The sequence below is a fragment of the Marmota flaviventris genome, chromosome 17, assembly GCF_047511675.1.
Source record: "Marmota flaviventris isolate mMarFla1 chromosome 17, mMarFla1.hap1, whole genome shotgun sequence".
Taxonomy (NCBI): Eukaryota; Metazoa; Chordata; class Mammalia; order Rodentia; family Sciuridae; genus Marmota; species Marmota flaviventris.
This window is the reverse complement of record NC_092514.1, coordinates 36118379-36137726: the sequence shown is the minus strand read 5'-3', so window position 1 is coordinate 36137726 and position 19348 is coordinate 36118379. Positions and strand designations below refer to the sequence as shown.

Below are 19348 nucleotides of genomic sequence, written 5' to 3'. Positions count from 1 at the left end.
CAATTCATTTTTCAAAATAGAAAGAACTTCAGCCCATTATCCTGACCTTCAGAACAGGTGCAGAAAAAATTATCCAATCTGGATTTTCTGGCTTCCATTTTCTGTCTTCTAATCACAGACAGAGATTATTCCTTTAGTTCCCTCAGCTGTAGGATAGGTTCAGAGTTTAACATTTCTTTTTTGAAAGAAGAATGGATGAGGGAAAAAATTTTCTAACTGCTCAGCTACAGGGTGGGTAGAAACTGTCATTCTGCTTTCTGAAGGTGACAGTGTTAGTTGTTAACAACAGGGTGAGTTGTGTCTGGTTTTATTCAAGGTATACTTTCCTGGTCAGAGAGTCCAGAGATTGGGTTGGGCTGCGGGATGCAGGATGGGGCCCCTCACCACCCCACATTCCCCTGCCTCCCAGCCCGTATTTTTCTTCCTCAGCAGAAATTCTGGCTCAGGCTCAGCTGAGCGGGTGGTGCTCAGTCAGCACCCTGCAGCCAGACAGGTGGGCAGCAGCTCTGTGGTCAGTGCGCCTGCGCTCTGCTGAGCCTGCAGACTCCCGCAGCTCCTGACCACAGCATCCTCGCCCAACTTTCCTCTGTGGCTGTCGGGTTGAAGCTGAGGCAGATGGCTCTGGTCTTTAGTGAAGGCGGCAGTGGCTGCTCAGAGTTCAGGCTCTCACAGCTCCTGGACTGTGAAGTCATAATGGTGTTCATGAGGGTGGCCCCGAAGGGAGCCCCTGGCTGCAGAGCCAAGCCTGCCAAGGTGCTGGGAGAGGGCCTGGGAGGAAGGGCCAAGGAACAGTTGGCAGGCTGTGGAAGAGGGGGACACAAAGTTTGGAGGTAGGAGGGTGTCTCTGGGAGGAGAGAGCAGCGCCCACCCACTTTGGGCGGGGAGGCAGTGCTGGGGTGGTAAGGCAAGGTCTGGCTGAGGCCCACTGATGCCAGAGGCTTGGCCCCTTCCCAGGTAGAGGGGCCCACACATGGGCTGGGGTTGGGGGGCATGGTATAGCTGTCCCAGATGGCCTGGGACTCACCCATCAGAAGGCAGTGGATGTGCTGCGGAGCTTTCTGTTTCTCCCAGTTCAGGTCCTCAGTGGTGACTGGACAGGCCAGTTCCAGAAGTGGTGGCAGCCTCAGAGGTCCCCCCTATTGATGTGACGGCAAAGGAAACTTTCATTTCTGTGGCCTACCCGTATTCCCCATGGATGAGCATTTCTTCCTTGGCAATGGCTGTCCCGCTCTGCCTACAGCCACCTTCTCACACTGGGCCTTCTTTGGCATCCATTTCCCTGCAAATGCCATGATCTTGTTATTTTTTAGTGCTGAGTAATATTTCATTGTGTATAAATGCCACATTTTTAATCCATTCATCTATTAAAGGGCATCTAGTTTGGTTCCACATTCTAGCTATTGTGAATTGTGCTGCTGTAAACATTGATGTGGCTGTGTCCCTGTAGTATGCTCTTCTTAGGTCTTTTGGGTATAATCCAAGAAGGAGAATAGCTGGGTCAAATGGTGGTTCCATTCCCAGCTTTCCAAGGAATCTCCATACTGCTTTCCAAATTGGCTGCACCAATTTGCAGTCCCACCAGCAATGTATGAGTGTACCTCCCCCCCCCCACCCCCATCCTCGCCAGCACTTATTGTTGTTTGACTTCATAATGGCTGCCTTTCTGACTGGAGTGAGATGGTATCTTAGGGTGGTTTTGATTTGCATTTCTCTGATTGCTAGAGATGGTGAGCATTTTTTCATGTATTTGTTAATTGATCATATGTCCTCTTCTGAGAAGTTTCTGTCCAAGTCCTTGGCCCATTTGTTGATTGGGTTATCTGCTTTTTTGTTGTTTAACTTTTTGAGTTCTTTGTACACTCTAGAGATTAGAGCTCTATCTGATGTTTGAGGGGTAAAAATTGGTTCCCAGGATGTAGGCTCCCTATTCACCTCGCATATTATTTCTCTTGCTGAGAAAAAACTTTTTCAGTTTGAATTCGTCCCATTTGTTGATTCTTGGTTTTAACTCTTGTGCTATAGGAGTCTTATGAAGGAACTTGGGGCCTGCCCCCACGAGATGAAGATGAGGACCAACTTTATCTTCTATTAGACGCAGAGTCTCTGGTCTGATTCCTCAGTCTGCCGTCTTGAAAGGTACCTAAACACGCTCCCCGAGGGAAGAAGCCCCTCATCCCTGGAGCCACCATCCCACCTGGGGTTTCTGACAGGAAGAAGCCCAGAGCCCCCACCTCTGCCAGCTGTCAGTAGTTTGGACACCTGGGATCTCCAGGTCCAGGGGTAGCTCCATTCCCACCATTGATAGCAGGCCCCCCAGCCTGGGCAGCCCAACCCACTCAGCCCTTGGTGCTGACAGACGTAGAAATCCCACCGTGGGGGCCCATGCCAGCACCCACACACATTCTGTCATGTATGACTAAAAAAAATAAGTAAAAATTTTAAAAAAAGGTGGCAGACTGGAGCTGTCTACTGCTGAGGCCCTGTGAGTACTGTTGGGCTTTGGGCCCTGGTGAGAGAGTAGGAAGTTCCTACTGGAGTCAGATGGAGGCCCCAGATGTGGGGGAAGGGGGACTGTGAAGTCATAATGGTGTTCATGAGGGTGGCCCCCAAGGGAGCCACTGGCTGCAGAGCCAAGCCTGCCAAGGTGCTGGGAGAGGGCCTGGGAGGAAGGGCCAAGGAACAGTTGGCAGGCTGTGGAAGAGGGGGACACAAAGTTTGGAGGTAGGAGGGTGTCTCTGGGAGGAGAGAGCAGCGCCCACCCACTTTGGGCGGGGAGGCAGTGCTGGGGTGGTAAGGCAAGGTCTGGCTGAGGCCCACTGATGCCAGAGGCTTGGCCCCTTCCCAGGTAGAGGGGCCCACACATGGGCTGGGGTTGGGGGGCATGGTATAGCTGTCCCAGATGGCCTGGGACTCACCCATCAGAAGGCAGTGGATGTGCTGCGGAGCTTTCTGTTTCTCCCAGTTCAGGTCCTCAGTGGTGACTGGACAGGCCAGTTCCAGAAGTGGTGGCAGCCTCAGAGGTCCCCCCTATTGATGTGACGGCAAAGGAAACTTTCATTTCTGTGGCCTACCCGTATTCCCCATGGATGAGCATTTCTTCCTTGGCAATGGCTGTCCCGCTCTGCCTACAGCCACCTTCTCACACTGGGCCTTCTTTGGCATCCATTTCCCTGCAAATGCCATGATCTTGTTATTTTTTAGTGCTGAGTAATATTTCATTGTGTATAAATGCCACATTTTTAATCCATTCATCTATTAAAGGGCATCTAGTTTGGTTCCACATTCTAGCTATTGTGAATTGTGCTGCTGTAAACATTGATGTGGCTGTGTCCCTGTAGTATGCTCTTCTTAGGTCTTTTGGGTATAATCCAAGAAGGAGAATAGCTGGGTCAAATGGTGGTTCCATTCCCAGCTTTCCAAGGAATCTCCATACTGCTTTCCAAATTGGCTGCACCAATTTGCAGTCCCACCAGCAATGTATGAGTGTACCTTCCGCCCCCCCCCCCCCCCTGCATCCTCGCCAGCACTTATTGTTGTTTGACTTCATAATGGCTGCCTTTCTGACTGGAGTGAGATGGTATCTTAGGGTGGTTTTGATTTGCATTTCTCTGATTGCTAGAGATGGTGAGCATTTTTTCATGTATTTGTTAATTGATCATATGTCCTCTTCTGAGAAGTTTCTGTCCAAGTCCTTGGCCCATTTGTTGATTGGGTTATCTGCTTTTTTGTTGTTTAACTTTTTGAGTTCTTTGTACACTCTAGAGATTAGAGCTCTATCTGATGTTTGAGGGGTAAAAATTGGTTCCCAGGATGTAGGCTCCCTATTCACCTCGCATATTATTTCTCTTGCTGAGAAAAAACTTTTTCAGTTTGAATTCGTCCCATTTGTTGATTCTTGGTTTTAACTCTTGTGCTATAGGAGTCTTATGAAGGAACTTGGGGCCTGCCCCCACGAGATGAAGATGAGGACCAACTTTATCTTCTATTAGACGCAGAGTCTCTGGTCTGATTCCTCAGTCTGCCGTCTTGAAAGGTACCTAAACACGCTCCCCGAGGGAAGAAGCCCCTCATCCCTGGAGCCACCATCCCACCTGGGGTTTCTGACAGGAAGAAGCCCAGAGCCCCCACCTCTGCCAGCTGTCAGTAGTTTGGACACCTGGGATCTCCAGGTCCAGGGGTAGCTCCATTCCCACCATTGATAGCAGGCCCCCCAGCCTGGGCAGCCCAACCCACTCAGCCCTTGGTGCTGACAGACGTAGAAATCCCACCGTGGGGGCCCATGCCAGCACCCACACACATTCTGTCATGTATGACTAAAAAAAATAAGTAAAAATTTTAAAAAAAGGTGGCAGACTGGAGCTGTCTACTGCTGAGGCCCTGTGAGTACTGTTGGGCTTTGGGCCCTGGTGAGAGAGTAGGAAGTTCCTACTGGAGTCAGATGGAGGCCCCAGATGTGGGGGAAGGGGGACTGTGAAGTCATAATGGTGTTCATGAGGGTGGCCCCCAAGGGAGCCACTGGCTGCAGAGCCAAGCCTGCCAAGGTGCTGGGAGAGGGCCTGGGAGGAAGGGCCAAGGAACAGTTGGCAGGCTGTGGAAGAGGGGGACACAAAGTTTGGAGGTAGGAGGGTGTCTCTGGGAGGAGAGAGCAGCGCCCACCCACTTTGGGCGGGGAGGCAGTGCTGGGGTGGTAAGGCAAGGTCTGGCTGAGGCCCACTGATGCCAGAGGCTTGGCCCCTTCCCAGGTAGAGGGGCCCACACATGGGCTGGGGTTGGGGGGCATGGTATAGCTGTCCCAGATGGCCTGGGACTCACCCATCAGAAGGCAGTGGATGTGCTGCGGAGCTTTCTGTTTCTCCCAGTTCAGGTCCTCAGTGGTGACAGCATCAGAGGTCCCCCCTATTGATGTGACGGCAAAGGAAACTTTCATTTCTGTGAAAGTATTCCCCATGGATGAGCATTTCTTCCTTGGCAATGGCTGTCCCGCTCTGCCTACAGCCACCTTCTCACACTGGGCCTTCTTTGGCATCCATTTCCCTGCAAATGCCATGATCTTGTTATTTTTTAGTGCTGAGTAATATTTCATTGTGTATAAATGCCACATTTTTAATCCATTCATCTATTAAAGGGCATCTAGTTTGGTTCCACATTCTAGCTATTGTGAATTGTGCTGCTGTAAACATTGATGTGGCTGTGTCCCTGTAGTATGCTCTTCTTAGGTCTTTTGGGTATAATCCAAGAAGGAGAATAGCTGGGTCAAATGGTGGTTCCATTCCCAGCTTTCCAAGGAATCTCCATACTGCTTTCCAAATTGGCTGCACCAATTTGCAGTCCCACCAGCAATGTATGAGTGTACCTCCCCCCCCCCACCCCCATCCTCGCCAGCACTTATTGTTGTTTGACTTCATAATGGCTGCCTTTCTGACTGGAGTGAGATGGTATCTTAGGGTGGTTTTGATTTGCATTTCTCTGATTGCTAGAGATGGTGAGCATTTTTTCATGTATTTGTTAACTGATCATATGTCCTCTTCTGAGAAGTTTCTGTCCAAGTCCTTGGCCCATTTGTTGATTGGGTTATCTGCTTTTTTGTTGTTTAACTTTTTGAGTTCTTTGTACACTCTAGAGATTAGGCCTCTATCTGATGTTTGAGGGGTAAAAATTGGTTCCCAGGATGTAGGCTCCCTATTCACCTCGCATATTATTTCTCTTGCTGAGAAAAAACTTTTTCAGTTTGAATTCGTCCCATTTGTTGATTCTTGGTTTTAACTCTTGTGCTATAGGAGTCTTATGAAGGAATTTGGGGCCTGCCCCCACGAGATGAAGATGAGGACCAACTTTATCTTCTATTAGACGCAGAGTCTCTGGTCTGATTCCTCAGTCTGCCGTCTTGAAAGGTACCTAAACACGCTCCCCGAGGGAAGAAGCCCCTCATCCCTGGAGCCACCATCCCACCTGGGGTTTCTGACAGGAAGAAGCCCAGAGCCCCCACCTCTGCCAGCTGTCAGTAGTTTGGACACCTGGGATCTCCAGGTCCAGGGGTAGCTCCATTCCCACCATTGATAGCAGGCCCCCCAGCCTGGGCAGCCCAACCCACTCAGCCCTTGGTGCTGACAGACGTAGAAATCCCACCGTGGGGGCCCATGCCAGCACCCACACACATTCTGTCATGTATGACTAAAAAAAATAAGTAAAAATTTTAAAAAAAGGTGGCAGACTGGAGCTGTCTACTGCTGAGGCCCTGTGAGTACTGTTGGGCTTTGGGCCCTGGTGAGAGAGTAGGAAGTTCCTACTGGAGTCAGATGGAGGCCCCAGATGTGGGGGAAGGGGGACTGTGAAGTCATAATGGTGTTCATGAGGGTGGCCCCGAAGGGAGCCCCTGGCTGCAGAGCCAAGCCTGCCAAGGTGCCGGGAGAGGGCCTGGGAGGAAGGGCCAAGGAACAGTTGGCAGGCTGTGGAAGAGGGGGACACAAAGTTTGGAGGTAGGAGGGTGTCTCTGGGAGGAGAGAGCAGCGCCCACCCACTTTGGGCGGGGAGGCAGTGCTGGGGTGGTAAGGCAAGGTCTGGCTGAGGCCCACTGATGCCAGAGGCTTGGCGCCTTCCCAGGTAGAGGGGCCCACACATGGGCTGGGGTTGGGGGGCATGGTATAGCTGTCCCAGATGGCCTGGGACTCACCCATCAGAAGGCAGTGGATGTGCTGCGGAGCTTTCTGTTTCTCCCAGTTCAGGTCCTCAGTGGTGACTGGACAGGCCAGTTCCAGAAGTGGTGGCAGCCTCAGAGGTCCCCCCTATTGATGTGACGGCAAAGGAAACTTTCATTTCTGTGGCCTACCCGTATTCCCCATGGATGAGCATTTCTTCCTTGGCAATGGCTGTCCCGCTCTGCCTACAGCCACCTTCTCACACTGGGCCTTCTTTGGCATCCATTTCCCTGCAAATGCCATGATCTTGTTATTTTTTAGTGCTGAGTAATATTTCATTGTGTATAAATGCCACATTTTTAATCCATTCATCTATTAAAGGGCATCTAGTTTGGTTCCACATTCTAGCTATTGTGAATTGTGCTGCTGTAAACATTGATGTGGCTGTGTCCCTGTAGTATGCTCTTCTTAGGTCTTTTGGGTATAATCCAAGAAGGAGAATAGCTGGGTCAAATGGTGGTTCCATTCCCAGCTTTCCAAGGAATCTCCATACTGCTTTCCAAATTGGCTGCACCAATTTGCAGTCCCACCAGCAATGTATGAGTGTACCTCCCCCCCCCCCCCACCCCCATCCTCGCCAGCACTTATTGTTGTTTGACTTCATAATGGCTGCCTTTCTGACTGGAGTGAGATGGTATCTTAGGGTGGTTTTGATTTGCATTTCTCTGATTGCTAGAGATGGTGAGCATTTTTTCATGTATTTGTTAATTGATCATATGTCCTCTTCTGAGAAGTTTCTGTCCAAGTCCTTGGCCCATTTGTTGATTGGGTTATCTGCTTTTTTGTTGTTTAACTTTTTGAGTTCTTTGTACACTCTAGAGATTAGAGCTCTATCTGATGTTTGAGGGGTAAAAATTGGTTCCCAGGATGTAGGCTCCCTATTCACCTCGCATATTATTTCTCTTGCTGAGAAAAAACTTTTTCAGTTTGAATTCGTCCCATTTGTTGATTCTTGGTTTTAACTCTTGTGCTATAGGAGTCTTATGAAGGAACTTGGGGCCTGCCCCCACGAGATGAAGATGAGGACCAACTTTATCTTCTATTAGACGCAGAGTCTCTGGTCTGATTCCTCAGTCTGCCGTCTTGAAAGGTACCTAAACACGCTCCCCGAGGGAAGAAGCCCCTCATCCCTGGAGCCACCATCCCACCTGGGGTTTCTGACAGGAAGAAGCCCAGAGCCCCCACCTCTGCCAGCTGTCAGTAGTTTGGACACCTGGGATCTCCAGGTCCAGGGGTAGCTCCATTCCCACCATTGATAGCAGGCCCCCCAGCCTGGGCAGCCCAACCCACTCAGCCCTTGGTGCTGACAGACGTAGAAATCCCACCGTGGGGGCCCATGCCAGCACCCACACACATTCTGTCATGTATGACTAAAAAAAATAAGTAAAAATTTTAAAAAAAGGTGGCAGACTGGAGCTGTCTACTGCTGAGGCCCTGTGAGTACTGTTGGGCTTTGGGCCCTGGTGAGAGAGTAGGAAGTTCCTACTGGAGTCAGATGGAGGCCCCAGATGTGGGGGAAGGGGGACTGTGAAGTCATAATGGTGTTCATGAGGGTGGCCCCGAAGGGAGCCCCTGGCTGCAGAGCCAAGCCTGCCAAGGTGCCGGGAGAGGGCCTGGGAGGAAGGGCCAAGGAACAGTTGGCAGGCTGTGGAAGAGGGGGACACAAAGTTTGGAGGTAGGAGGGTGTCTCTGGGAGGAGAGAGCAGCGCCCACCCACTTTGGGCGGGGAGGCAGTGCTGGGGTGGTAAGGCAAGGTCTGGCTGAGGCCCACTGATGCCAGAGGCTTGGCCCCTTCCCAGGTAGAGGGGCCCACACATGGGCTGGGGTTGGGGGGCATGTTATAGCTGTCCCAGATGGCCTGGGACTCACCCATCAGAAGGCAGTGGATGTGCTGCGGAGCTTTCTGTTTCTCCCAGTTCAGGTCCTCAGTGGTGACTGGACAGGCCAGTTCCAGAAGTGGTGGCAGCCTCAGAGGTCCCCCCTATTGATGTGACGGCAAAGGAAACTTTCATTTCTGTGGCCTACCCGTATTCCCCATGGATGAGCATTTCTTCCTTGGCAATGGCTGTCCCGCTCTGCCTACAGCCACCTTCTCACACTGGGCCTTCTTTGGCATCCATTTCCCTGCAAATGCCATGATCTTGTTATTTTTTAGTGCTGAGTAATATTTCATTGTGTATAAATGCCACATTTTTAATCCATTCATCTATTAAAGGGCATCTAGTTTGGTTCCACATTCTAGCTATTGTGAATTGTGCTGCTGTAAACATTGATGTGGCTGTGTCCCTGTAGTATGCTCTTCTTAGGTCTTTTGGGTATAATCCAAGAAGGAGAATAGCTGGGTCAAATGGTGGTTCCATTCCCAGCTTTCCAAGGAATCTCCATACTGCTTTCCAAATTGGCTGCACCAATTTGCAGTCCCACCAGCAATGTATGAGTGTACCTCCCCCACCCACCCCCATCCTCGCCAGCACTTATTGTTGTTTGACTTCATAATGGCTGCCTTTCTGACTGGAGTGAGATGGTATCTTAGGGTGGTTTTGATTTGCATTTCTCTGATTGCTAGAGATGGTGAGCATTTTTTCATGTATTTGTTAATTGATCATATGTCCTCTTCTGAGAAGTTTCTGTCCAAGTCCTTGGCCCATTTGTTGATTGGGTTATCTGCTTTTTTGTTGTTTAACTTTTTGAGTTCTTTGTACACTCTAGAGATTAGGCCTCTATCTGATGTTTGAGGGGTAAAAATTGGTTCCCAGGATGTAGGCTCCCTATTCACCTCGCATATTATTTCTCTTGCTGAGAAAAAACTTTTTCAGTTTGAATTCGTCCCATTTGTTGATTCTTGGTTTTAACTCTTGTGCTATAGGAGTCTTATGAAGGAATTTGGGGCCTGCCCCCACGAGATGAAGATGAGGACCAACTTTATCTTCTATTAGACGCAGAGTCTCTGGTCTGATTCCTCAGTGTGCCGTCTTGAAAGGTACCTAAACATGCTCCCCGAGGGAAGAAGCCCCTCATCCCTGGAGCCACCATCCCACCTGGGGTTTCTGACAGGAAGAAGCCCAGAGCCCCCACCTCTGCCAGCTGTCAGTAGTTTGGACACCTGGGATCTCCAGGTCCAGGGGTAGCTCCATTCCCACCATTGATAGCAGGCCCCCCAGCCTGGGCAGCCCAACCCACTCAGCCCTTGGTGCTGACAGACGTAGAAATCCCACCGTGGGGGCCCGTGCCAGCACCCACACACATTCTGCTGGCAGCCAGGCTGCAAGTCCACTGGAGCAACTAGTCCATCAGCCTCTGCAGCTGCTACTCAGAGGCCAGGGACTGTGAACAGTGTTTGTCCCAAGAACAGGCAGCCCCAGTCAGCATGGGACAACCAAGATTCATCCCCCTTAATGCTGCCAGTGTCAGTTGCCTCAGTTGCAACTTGGAGGACAGATTTGTCCCCAGTTCTTCCATCTCCCATGGCCGAAATGGGCATCTGCTAAAAAAGTAGAGGGACCCCCGAAACCAGAGAACACCATGGGGCAAGTTTGGGATAGAACAGCTCCAGGGCCTGCCCCTAGGCAGAGCACCACCATGAGGACCAAGGGAGAGAAGGCAAAATACAAACCAGGGTAAGCAACCACTGATGTTTGTGCAATTCATGCCATCCCCCAAAGCCTGACCGTGCAGAACCCCTGAAGCTCTCCTGGGAGGAACCATCACCACCTTCAGAAAGGCCACCTTGACTTGTAAATTTGTCCCCATGCAATCTAGGAACCTGGGAGCCCAAACTAGTTCCCGGATCTCATGTCTGTCTTTGGGGTTCTGTTCATCTCCTCCCCAAGTAAAGGAAAGAGAAGCATGAGACAGCATTTACAGGGTAAATGGGGCTTCGACATATTCAGCGCCACTAACTAGACCATCCCTATAGTGGTCACTTTACAGGGGACAAAAACCAACTCTGTTCTTGGAGCCACGAGGGCCACTCCTTTAAGTGACAAAAGGCGCCCCCTTACAGGAACCCTGAATTCCACCTCGGAGCATCAATACCTCCATGAACCAGGCTGCATATATTTACAGAGGGAATCATATCACCCATTTCCCTGGTGGTAAAGGTGAGGCTCTGGGAAAGGACATGAATTATGAGTTAGTCAAGGTCCTGCCTGGAAGAGCTGGGACTGGAATTCTGGAAATCTGGCTCCAGAGCCTCGTGTGCAGAACCCTGCAGGGGAGGCCAGATGCGGGGAGCTTGGAAGGGGGGGACCCATCAAGTTGGGGTGGGGGGCTCAGAGAAGAATGAAGAGATGGGTGTGGCTGGGGAATTCGTGCAGAGGGGGAGACCAATAGGAGAGGGAGGGGATCAAGTGAGGGGACTGCATGAGCAAGGCCAGGCAGCGGAAGTGTGTGGGTCAGGCAGAGGAAAGACCTGTGAGCAGCTGGGGGTGCAGGGATGGAGGGGGACAGGATTCAGCAGGAAAAGAAGGTTGGGCCACACCATGGAAAGAGCCAGGTCTGGCAGGGAGACACCACCCCTCCCTGCTACATCCTCCAACTGTCTTTGAGTCTGTGCCACCCCCAGCACTGAATAGCTGAAGATGGAGCCCCCTTAGAGCACAGGGGACCTGTGGGGCCCCTGTGCATGGAGCAGAGATGACTGCCTAAAGGGTGGTGAGGATTTCAGGGCATTTTATCCCCTACTGTGTCCTGTGACGTTAACTAGGTTAGATGTCATGTGACACTACAAACCCTGTTCATATAAGACAGCAAACTTAATATGTGTCTTCTTATTGCTCCACAGATCATGACTCACCTTCTTCTCATTCCCTAAGAAACAATATTGAAGTTAGACCAGTTAATTACTCTGTAATGGACTGAACAGTTGGAATAGAAGGAAGAGTTCCATGTTTTGCATTCCAAATAGAAAGCTGTGCCTTGGGCTGGGCTGTAGCTCAGTGGCAGAGTGCTTGCCTAGAATGTATGAGGCACTGAGTTCAATCCTTAGCACTACAAAAAAAAAAAAAAAAAAACAACTAAACAAAGAAAGGCATGCTGTTGATCTAAAACTGTTTAAAAAAGAAAGAAAGAAAGAAAAGAAAAAAAAAAAAAGCTGTGCCTCTTGAATAGTTAGTCCCAATGAGAATGCAAGGGAAATGTTCATAAAGAAAATTAAAGTGCTGCTCCAGGGCATATGTGAATGATAAGAAAGCAAAACAGCTGATAGGGATAAAGTTTTCATAGTCTGGAGAACAGATGAAACAAGCCACATTCCCTTAAGCCAAAACCGCATCCAGATAAGGCCAAAACATTAGATTTTTCTGATGCCAAGAGAAGGGAGAAAGCTCCAGAAGAAGTCTGAAGGTGGCAGAATTTGGGTCATGATGTTCGAGGCAAGCGGCCCATCTCCATATAAGACAAGTGCAGGGTGAAGCAGCAAGTGCTGATGTAGAAGCTACAGCAAGTCATGAAGAAGATCTTGCTAAGCTGTCTGATGAAGACGCGATATGGTTGAGTTTCTCGGTGTCCCCCAAAAGCTCATGGGTGAGACAATGCAAGAAGGTTTAGAGGGGAAATGATCCTGTTATGAGAGCCTAAAGCCAATTAGTGAATTAATCCCCTGGCAGGATGAACAGGTGACACAGATAAAATGGGGTGCCCACACCCTCCCCAAGCCTGGAGGTGTAGGCGCCACCTGTGGAGGAATCCAGTTGCAGGGTGGAAGCGAACAGCAGTCATCCTCAACATTCCACATTAGGGTTCCACATTGGAAGTTCCCAGCAACCAGCGGCATCCCTCTGCGGGCAGGGCATTCATCAGGGAGCCTAGGCGCCCTAAGGCCCTTTGGGGAGTCCAGTTGAATCGGTGGCTGCATGGAAATAGGCGTCCAAATAGGAGCATCCTCATCCATTGGCGGTGGCGGGAGTCTGCTTCCAGTGCAGTGGAGGTGTTGGCAGCATTGCTGGTGGCCAGGTCGGGACTCCAGTGGCCACAGTGTGGAGCGCTGGCTGTGGCGACAGCGACAGCGTAGGACAGCGGGCCTCAGAGTCAGAGGGCGACCAGAGGATGGGGTGCCCTGTGCTGTGGCTTCCCCAGGCCACTTGTCTTGCTCCTGGCAGGGCCTGCCTGCTCAGGAAGCAGGACACGGCAGGCGGCGGTACCCACACAGCCTCTGAGGACCTTATGCTGCCCACGCAGGTGGCGCCTGGCACCGGCCCTGAGCCCCCCGGGTGGCAGCTCGCCCCACCCCGGGTTCGCCCTGCCCCTCCCTGGGTTGCGGCCTCTGCGGGGGGAGTAGGCCCGCTGCCAGCCGGGGCAGCCTTTGGAGAGGACACCCACCCTCCCCAGCGACATCTCTCCTGGGCTGTGGCCACTGAGAGCAGAGGCAGTGGGGGGTGGGGCTACAAATCCTCCCCCTCAAAGCGCATCCCTGGGGCGGGACAAGAGTGGAGGGCATAGATGGCAGAGGGAACCCCAAGACGTGCCGTCCTTGGTCTTGGTCTTCTGCCACCCTTAGACAAAGAAATGTACTTTAAAAAAATTAATTAGCTCTAATTAGTTGTACATAACAGCAGAATTCACTTTGGTTCATTGTACAGAAATGGAGCACAGCTTTTCATTTCTCTGGTAGAACACGATGTAGAGTTGCACCATATGTGCAGTCCTGCATGTACCTAGGGTAATGATATCCCTCTCATTCCACCCTCTTTCCTACCCCATGCCCGTCCCTCCTATCCTTCCCCTTTGCCCCAAGTTCCTCCATTCTTCCCTTGCCCCCCTCATTATGGATCAGCATCCACTTCTCAGGGAGAACATTCAGCCTGTTGTTTTTGAGGATTAGCTTTTTTCACTTACATAATATTCTCCAACTCCATCCACTTACCTGCAAGTGTCATAATTTTATTCTCTTTTAAAGCTAAGATTCCATTGTGCACATATACCACATTTTCTTTATCAGTTTAGCTCTTGAAGGTCTTCTAGGTTGGTTCCACAGTTTACCTACTGTGACTTGAGCTGCTATAAACATTGATGTGGCTGCATCACTCTAGTATGCTGATTTTAAGTCTTTTGGGTATAGATTGAGGAGTGGAATTTCTGGGTCAAATGGAGGTTCCATTCCATGTTTTTTGAGGAAGCTCCATACTGCTTTCCAGAGTGGTTGCACCAATTTGCAATGCCACTAGCAATGTATGAGTATACCTTTCCCCCCCCACATCCTCACCAACACTTATTGTTGCTTGTATTCTTGTTAACTGCCATTCTGGCTGGAGTAAGATGGTCTTAGAGTAGTTTTGATTTGCATTTCTCTAATTTCTGGTGAAGTTGAACATATTTTCATATATTTGTTGATCGACTGTGTATCTTCTTCTGTGAAGCGTCTGTCCATTTCCTTAGCCCATTTATTGATTGGGTTATTTATTCTTTGGGTGTTGAAGTTTTTGAGTTTTTTATATATCCTGGAAATTAGTGTTTTATCTAATGTGCGTGTAGTAAAGATGTTCTCCCACTCTGTGAGCTCTCTCTTCATATTATTGTTTCCTTTGCTGAGCAGAAGCTTTTAAGTTTGAATCCATCCCATTATTAATTCTTGATTTTATTTCTTAAGTACAGGGTCTCTGGTCTAATTCCTAGGTCCTTGATCTACTTTGAATTTTGTGCAAGGTGAGAGATCGTGGTTTAATTTCAGTCTGCTACATATGGATTTACAGTTTCCCCAGCACCATTGTTGAAGAGGCTATCGTTTAGCTAACGTATGTTTTCGGCACCTTTGGCAAGAATGAGATAACTACATTTATGTGGGTTTTTCTCTGTATCTTCTATTTTGGACCATTGGTCTACATGTGTATTTTGGTGCCAATAGCATGCCGTTTTTGTTACTACAGATCTGTAGTATAGTTTAAGGTTTGATATTGTGATGTCTCCTACTTCACTCTTCTTGCTAAGGATTGCTTTGTCAATAAGGATTTCTCTGTGTCTATTTTTCCAAATGAATTTCATGATTACTTTTTCTATTTCTATGAGGAATGTTATTGGGATTTTAATTGGAATCACATTAAATCTGTATAAGGTTTTTGATAGTGTGGCCATTTTGACAATATTAATTCCATGAGGGAGGAATTGGAATCAGGTACCTGCTCAAAAGGGGAGGGATCCAATAGCCACGCCCACCTCAAAATGGCAAGGAATGCTTTCCAAGATGTAGTCGGTGTGCTTCCAGAGCCGGGGTGTCTGGTGATGTCAGGGGAACCGATGGCCTTGTGCTGTGGGGAGGTAGCAGCTGAGTGACCTGCGTGGGAGTGGAGCGGAGTCTCGGTGGTCTGCAGATGTGTTGGTAGGTGGTTCTGCTAAGGCGCTGGCCGAGTCTTAAGTGAACTGCAACTTTGGCTTTGGGTCCTGCTCAGACACTGAGGCCCGGAGTCCTGCGCAAGGTCACAGCGCTGGTCATTTCTGTAGAGAGAAGCTGTACAGGGGCCTCTAACACTCTCAAGAGATGCAGAATTCCTACTAGGAGAGATCTGGGTCACAGAGCAACACAGATGCTGCTTCCCTCTGGTCCGCCATCTTGAAAGGCTTTTCAATTTCTTTCTTTAGTTTTCATTGTATAGGTCTTTCATCTCTTTTGTTAAATTTATACCCAAATATTTCATTTTTGAGGCTATTGTGAATGGGATAGTTTTCCTAATTTCTCTTTCAGAGGGTTCATCACTAATAGATAGAAATGCATTTGATTTATGGATATTGATTTCATATCCTGTGACATTGCTGAATTTGTTAATATTGGAAGTTTTCTGGTGGAGTTTTTTTGGATCCTCTATGTGTAGAATCATGTCATCAGCAAATAGGGATAGTTTGAGTTCTTCTTCCCCTATTCCTATCCCTTTAATTTCTTTCATCTACAGCTCTGTCGTGTAGTCTAAGCTGTAGTGGAGTTTAAACAGCAGTATAGTTTAAACTCTGGCTAGAGTATCAGGGACTATGTAGAGTAGAAGGTGAGAGAGGGCATCCTTGTCCTGTTCCAGTTCTGAGAGGAAATGCTTCCAATCAGAAATGCACTTTGAGGATGAAGAGGTCCTAGTTCCTCTGCTCTCTCCCCCCACAGCCCAGGTGGGATGTCTCTTAGGAAGGTGGGGGTCCTCTCCCAAGTCTGCCTCACCTGGCAGATGGCCTAGTTCCCCTGCAGAGGCCACATCGGGGATGGGGCGAGCAGCCACCCGGCGGGCTCATGGCCAGTGCCAGGCGAGGCAGGTGTGGGCAGCCTAAGGTCCTCAGCAGCTGCCTGGGTATTGCCACCCCCTTTCGTGCTGCTTCCTGAACAGGCCGCTCAGCCAGGACCAAGACCCAGGGCCTGGAACAGCCACTGCAGAGGCCATTCCAGCCTCTCGTCACCCTTCCACTCTGAGGCTCACTGCCCTGCGCCCTCGCTGCCGCCGCCAGCCTGGAGCTCTTCACTGTAGCCATCGGACTCCCCACATGGTCGCCAGATGCCACTGCAGCAGGATTCCTGTTACCCCAGCAGGATGAAGATGCTCACCACTGGACGCCCCTGTGTCCTCAGCCCCGTTTCCAGACTCTACTGGTGCTGCCGCCACCGTGCAGCAACCAAACTCCCAAACCCCAGCTGGACTATGATGCTGCCCACCAAGGGCCCAACGTCAATGCCCTTCACCCCCCGCCATGATGCCTGACTCCAGTGCCCCATGCTGGCTCCCGGATGAAGCTACATGTTGTTGCTGCCACCACCAGACTCCATCATGGACGCATGACAGCGATACGCAGCACTGGATGCCCACTTCACCCACTGCAGCCAGACTCCTGTGGCACTGCAGGACAGAAATGATCATGGCAACATCCCTCTGTTGTCACCACAGCAGCTTCTGGACTCTTCTGCTGCCACCGCCACTGTGAGTATGCAGCAAGGGATCTCCCAAACTGCAGCTGGATGCCAACACCTCAGCTGTTGCCACCCCCCACGCCAACTCTCAACTCCGGACCTCCCTCGCCTGATGCCCTACGCCTGAAGCAGCTACATGTTGCTGCTGCTGCCACCAGATGCTACCACTCCATGAGGCCTCTTCAGTGATTCCATCCCAAAGATGCTGCTGTGCTGCCCAAGACCACAGAAGCTGGGAAGTTGGGTAGTCTCCATCGCAGTCGCCTCATCAGTGCCTACCGGTTGCTTCCTGCCTTTCCTCCCCCAGGACCACCCACCAGTCCTTCTGGGCCCTTGAGCAGGAGTTGTGCTGACTCAGGGAACTCATCCAAGGAAAACAAGTGAGTACTTTAAACAAAGGTTGCAGTCCTCACAGCAGGCAGTGGGCGGGGCTAGGTGGGTCCAGCCTGCTGGTGAGGGGGCAAGGGTGGAGCTACTGGCCTCCTCTGGACCTTGACCCTGTGGGGCAAGCTGGAGAGGGATCTCTGGCTGCTCTGGGAGCCCAGCCTGGAAGCAGCTTCCTAACTCACCCTCACACTCCTCTCTGAAGGGGACTCTGGATTCCAGAGAAAGCCATCTGGGCTCTTGGGTTCTGGGCAGTGGTATGAGCCAGACTGGACAGTCTCCACCCACCTGGACTAGGGGAAAAGCCCCCTCTTGGGAAAATACCCTCCTAGATCTACCGAACTTAGCCTGACATTGACTTTTTCCATGAGATTATCAAGAAAGGAAAAATATGTTACCTAGTTTTGTCTTGCAAAGTGTAGTGTGGGGAGAGGCAAAGGCATCAGAGTTGGTAGAGCTGAATTCACATCCCTTTTAACTGGGTGACCTTGTCCAGGGTCCAGAACTAGGTACAACCTTGGTTTTGCATCTGGTAAAACAATGATGGTGAGGATGATAAGCTATCACCATCTGTCATAGCTGGAGACCTCATGCGTGGTTCATAAATCTGACTATTCCAATAACTTAAGAAAATGACAAAGAAGGCACACAACCACAAAGAAGTACCTTTTCAATAATCCGGGGATGGCTCTGTGAACGTAAGGCCCATGGAAAGACATAGATCCACTGGAATTCTTTATTGTTACATAGGAGACACACAAGGGGAGTTTCCATAGAACATTTTATCCCAAAAAGGGCAAAGGGGTCGGAATACAAGGGAACAGATGAGTGTAACTCAACCCCAGTGGGTGATGCCTACACCTGGAGCCATGCCTTGTTATCTGAGCTGGGGTGACGCCCACATTACTGCAACCTGGCACTGCCCTGCCAGACTGAATGCAATAATTGTTCAGAACCCGGTGCATCAGGGCTTAAAGCCGTCTGCATCCAAGGCAGCTCCCGACAATAAGCCATGGGCAAATCAAGTTGTTCTGCACTACCTCACCTTGGGAGCCAGGTAGGCATTCAGCAATATTTCCATGCAGAAATATATTCTCAGACTAAAGGTGACACACCTAGAAGTGCACCTTTGGATGATAACTGACCTGTGAGGTAGGGAGTTGAAATTTACATCATGTTTTTAGAGGAAATAATAATATATGGAAGATCATAAACCAAAGCATGAAATGTTGGGTCAGGCTCATGGAATTAAAAGCTCTTTTCAAATTTATTTAATGTTACATTGAGATAAATCTATGTAGTTCAAGCCTCCCGGGATATCCCCGACTTCTGCTGCACACACAGGGAGCAGTGTCCACAACTTTTTTACTCCTCTATACAGTATCACCAAATGTATGTGTTTGTGTGTATACACACACACACACACACACACACACACACACACACATACACATGTATATACTCGCACACATATACATGATGTATTATGTAATATTTTGTTCTTTTTGGTTTGTTTTTAGACTGTCTGTAATAGAATCTCATATACATTCTTTTGCTCCCCTTCAGCTGACCATCAGGAAGAAGGAAACACCAGAGAAGCTTGAGGATCAGAAGGACACTAGCCCTGCTCTGGTCACCCTGGAAGCTGGCTAGCCTGCACACACCAAAGCTTGAGGAAACAGCAGCCCTGCTTCAGCCACTTGAGGGCTGGCTGATCAATGCAAGGAGGAAAATAAACTAAGCAACAGGACAAATGGACTGTTTCATCCTGTAAGAGGGCTCTCATACTGTGGTGCATTGCCACCCCTTACTTCTGTCATATACACAGTCCTCTCCTTGGTCTTTACTACAGGACTGACAACCACCAAACACATAGCTAACCCATAATGGGGGGCGGGGCAAGGGAAGATGGGAGGGACTTTGGATTGGGCAGAGGGGAGTGTGGGAGGGGAGGGGATATGGGAGTGGGAAGGATGGTGGAATGAGGTGGATTGTATTAATCTATGTACATGTATGATTGCAGGAATGGGGTGACTGTGTACTGTTTCTAACCAAGAAATGAAAAGTTGCCTCCATTTGTGTTTAATAGTCAAAATGCATTCTGCTGTTATATATAACTAATTGAAAAAAAAATTCATAAAGGACTAAGGCTTAAAAGGAAGTCTGGATACTTTAATGGTCATAAAAATATATACATTTTTCTTGTATAAAATTTAAACTTATTAATTAAATTGAAAAAAAAAAAAAAAAAAGCCAACTAGCACATGTACTAGTTCAAACCTGAAAGGGCATTATGGCTTGGGAACCAAGCTCACTCTTTGGAGGATGGTTTTTCTATTCTTGGTGGATTCAAAAGTTTAATTGACATAGTATGGATTATGCTATTGTTTATTGCTTT

General features: G+C 49.4%; 1 long non-coding RNA gene across 1 annotated transcript; it reads left to right on the top strand.

The window, feature by feature from the left end:
• The first annotated feature begins 11118 nt into the window (after positions 1-11118).
• On the top strand, positions 11119-18704 carry LOC139702289 (uncharacterized). Its single transcript, XR_011704873.1, has 2 exons — positions 11119-16946; positions 18517-18704. It is a non-coding gene; the product is annotated as an uncharacterized lncRNA (long non-coding RNA).
• The last annotated feature ends 644 nt before the right edge of the window (positions 18705-19348 follow it).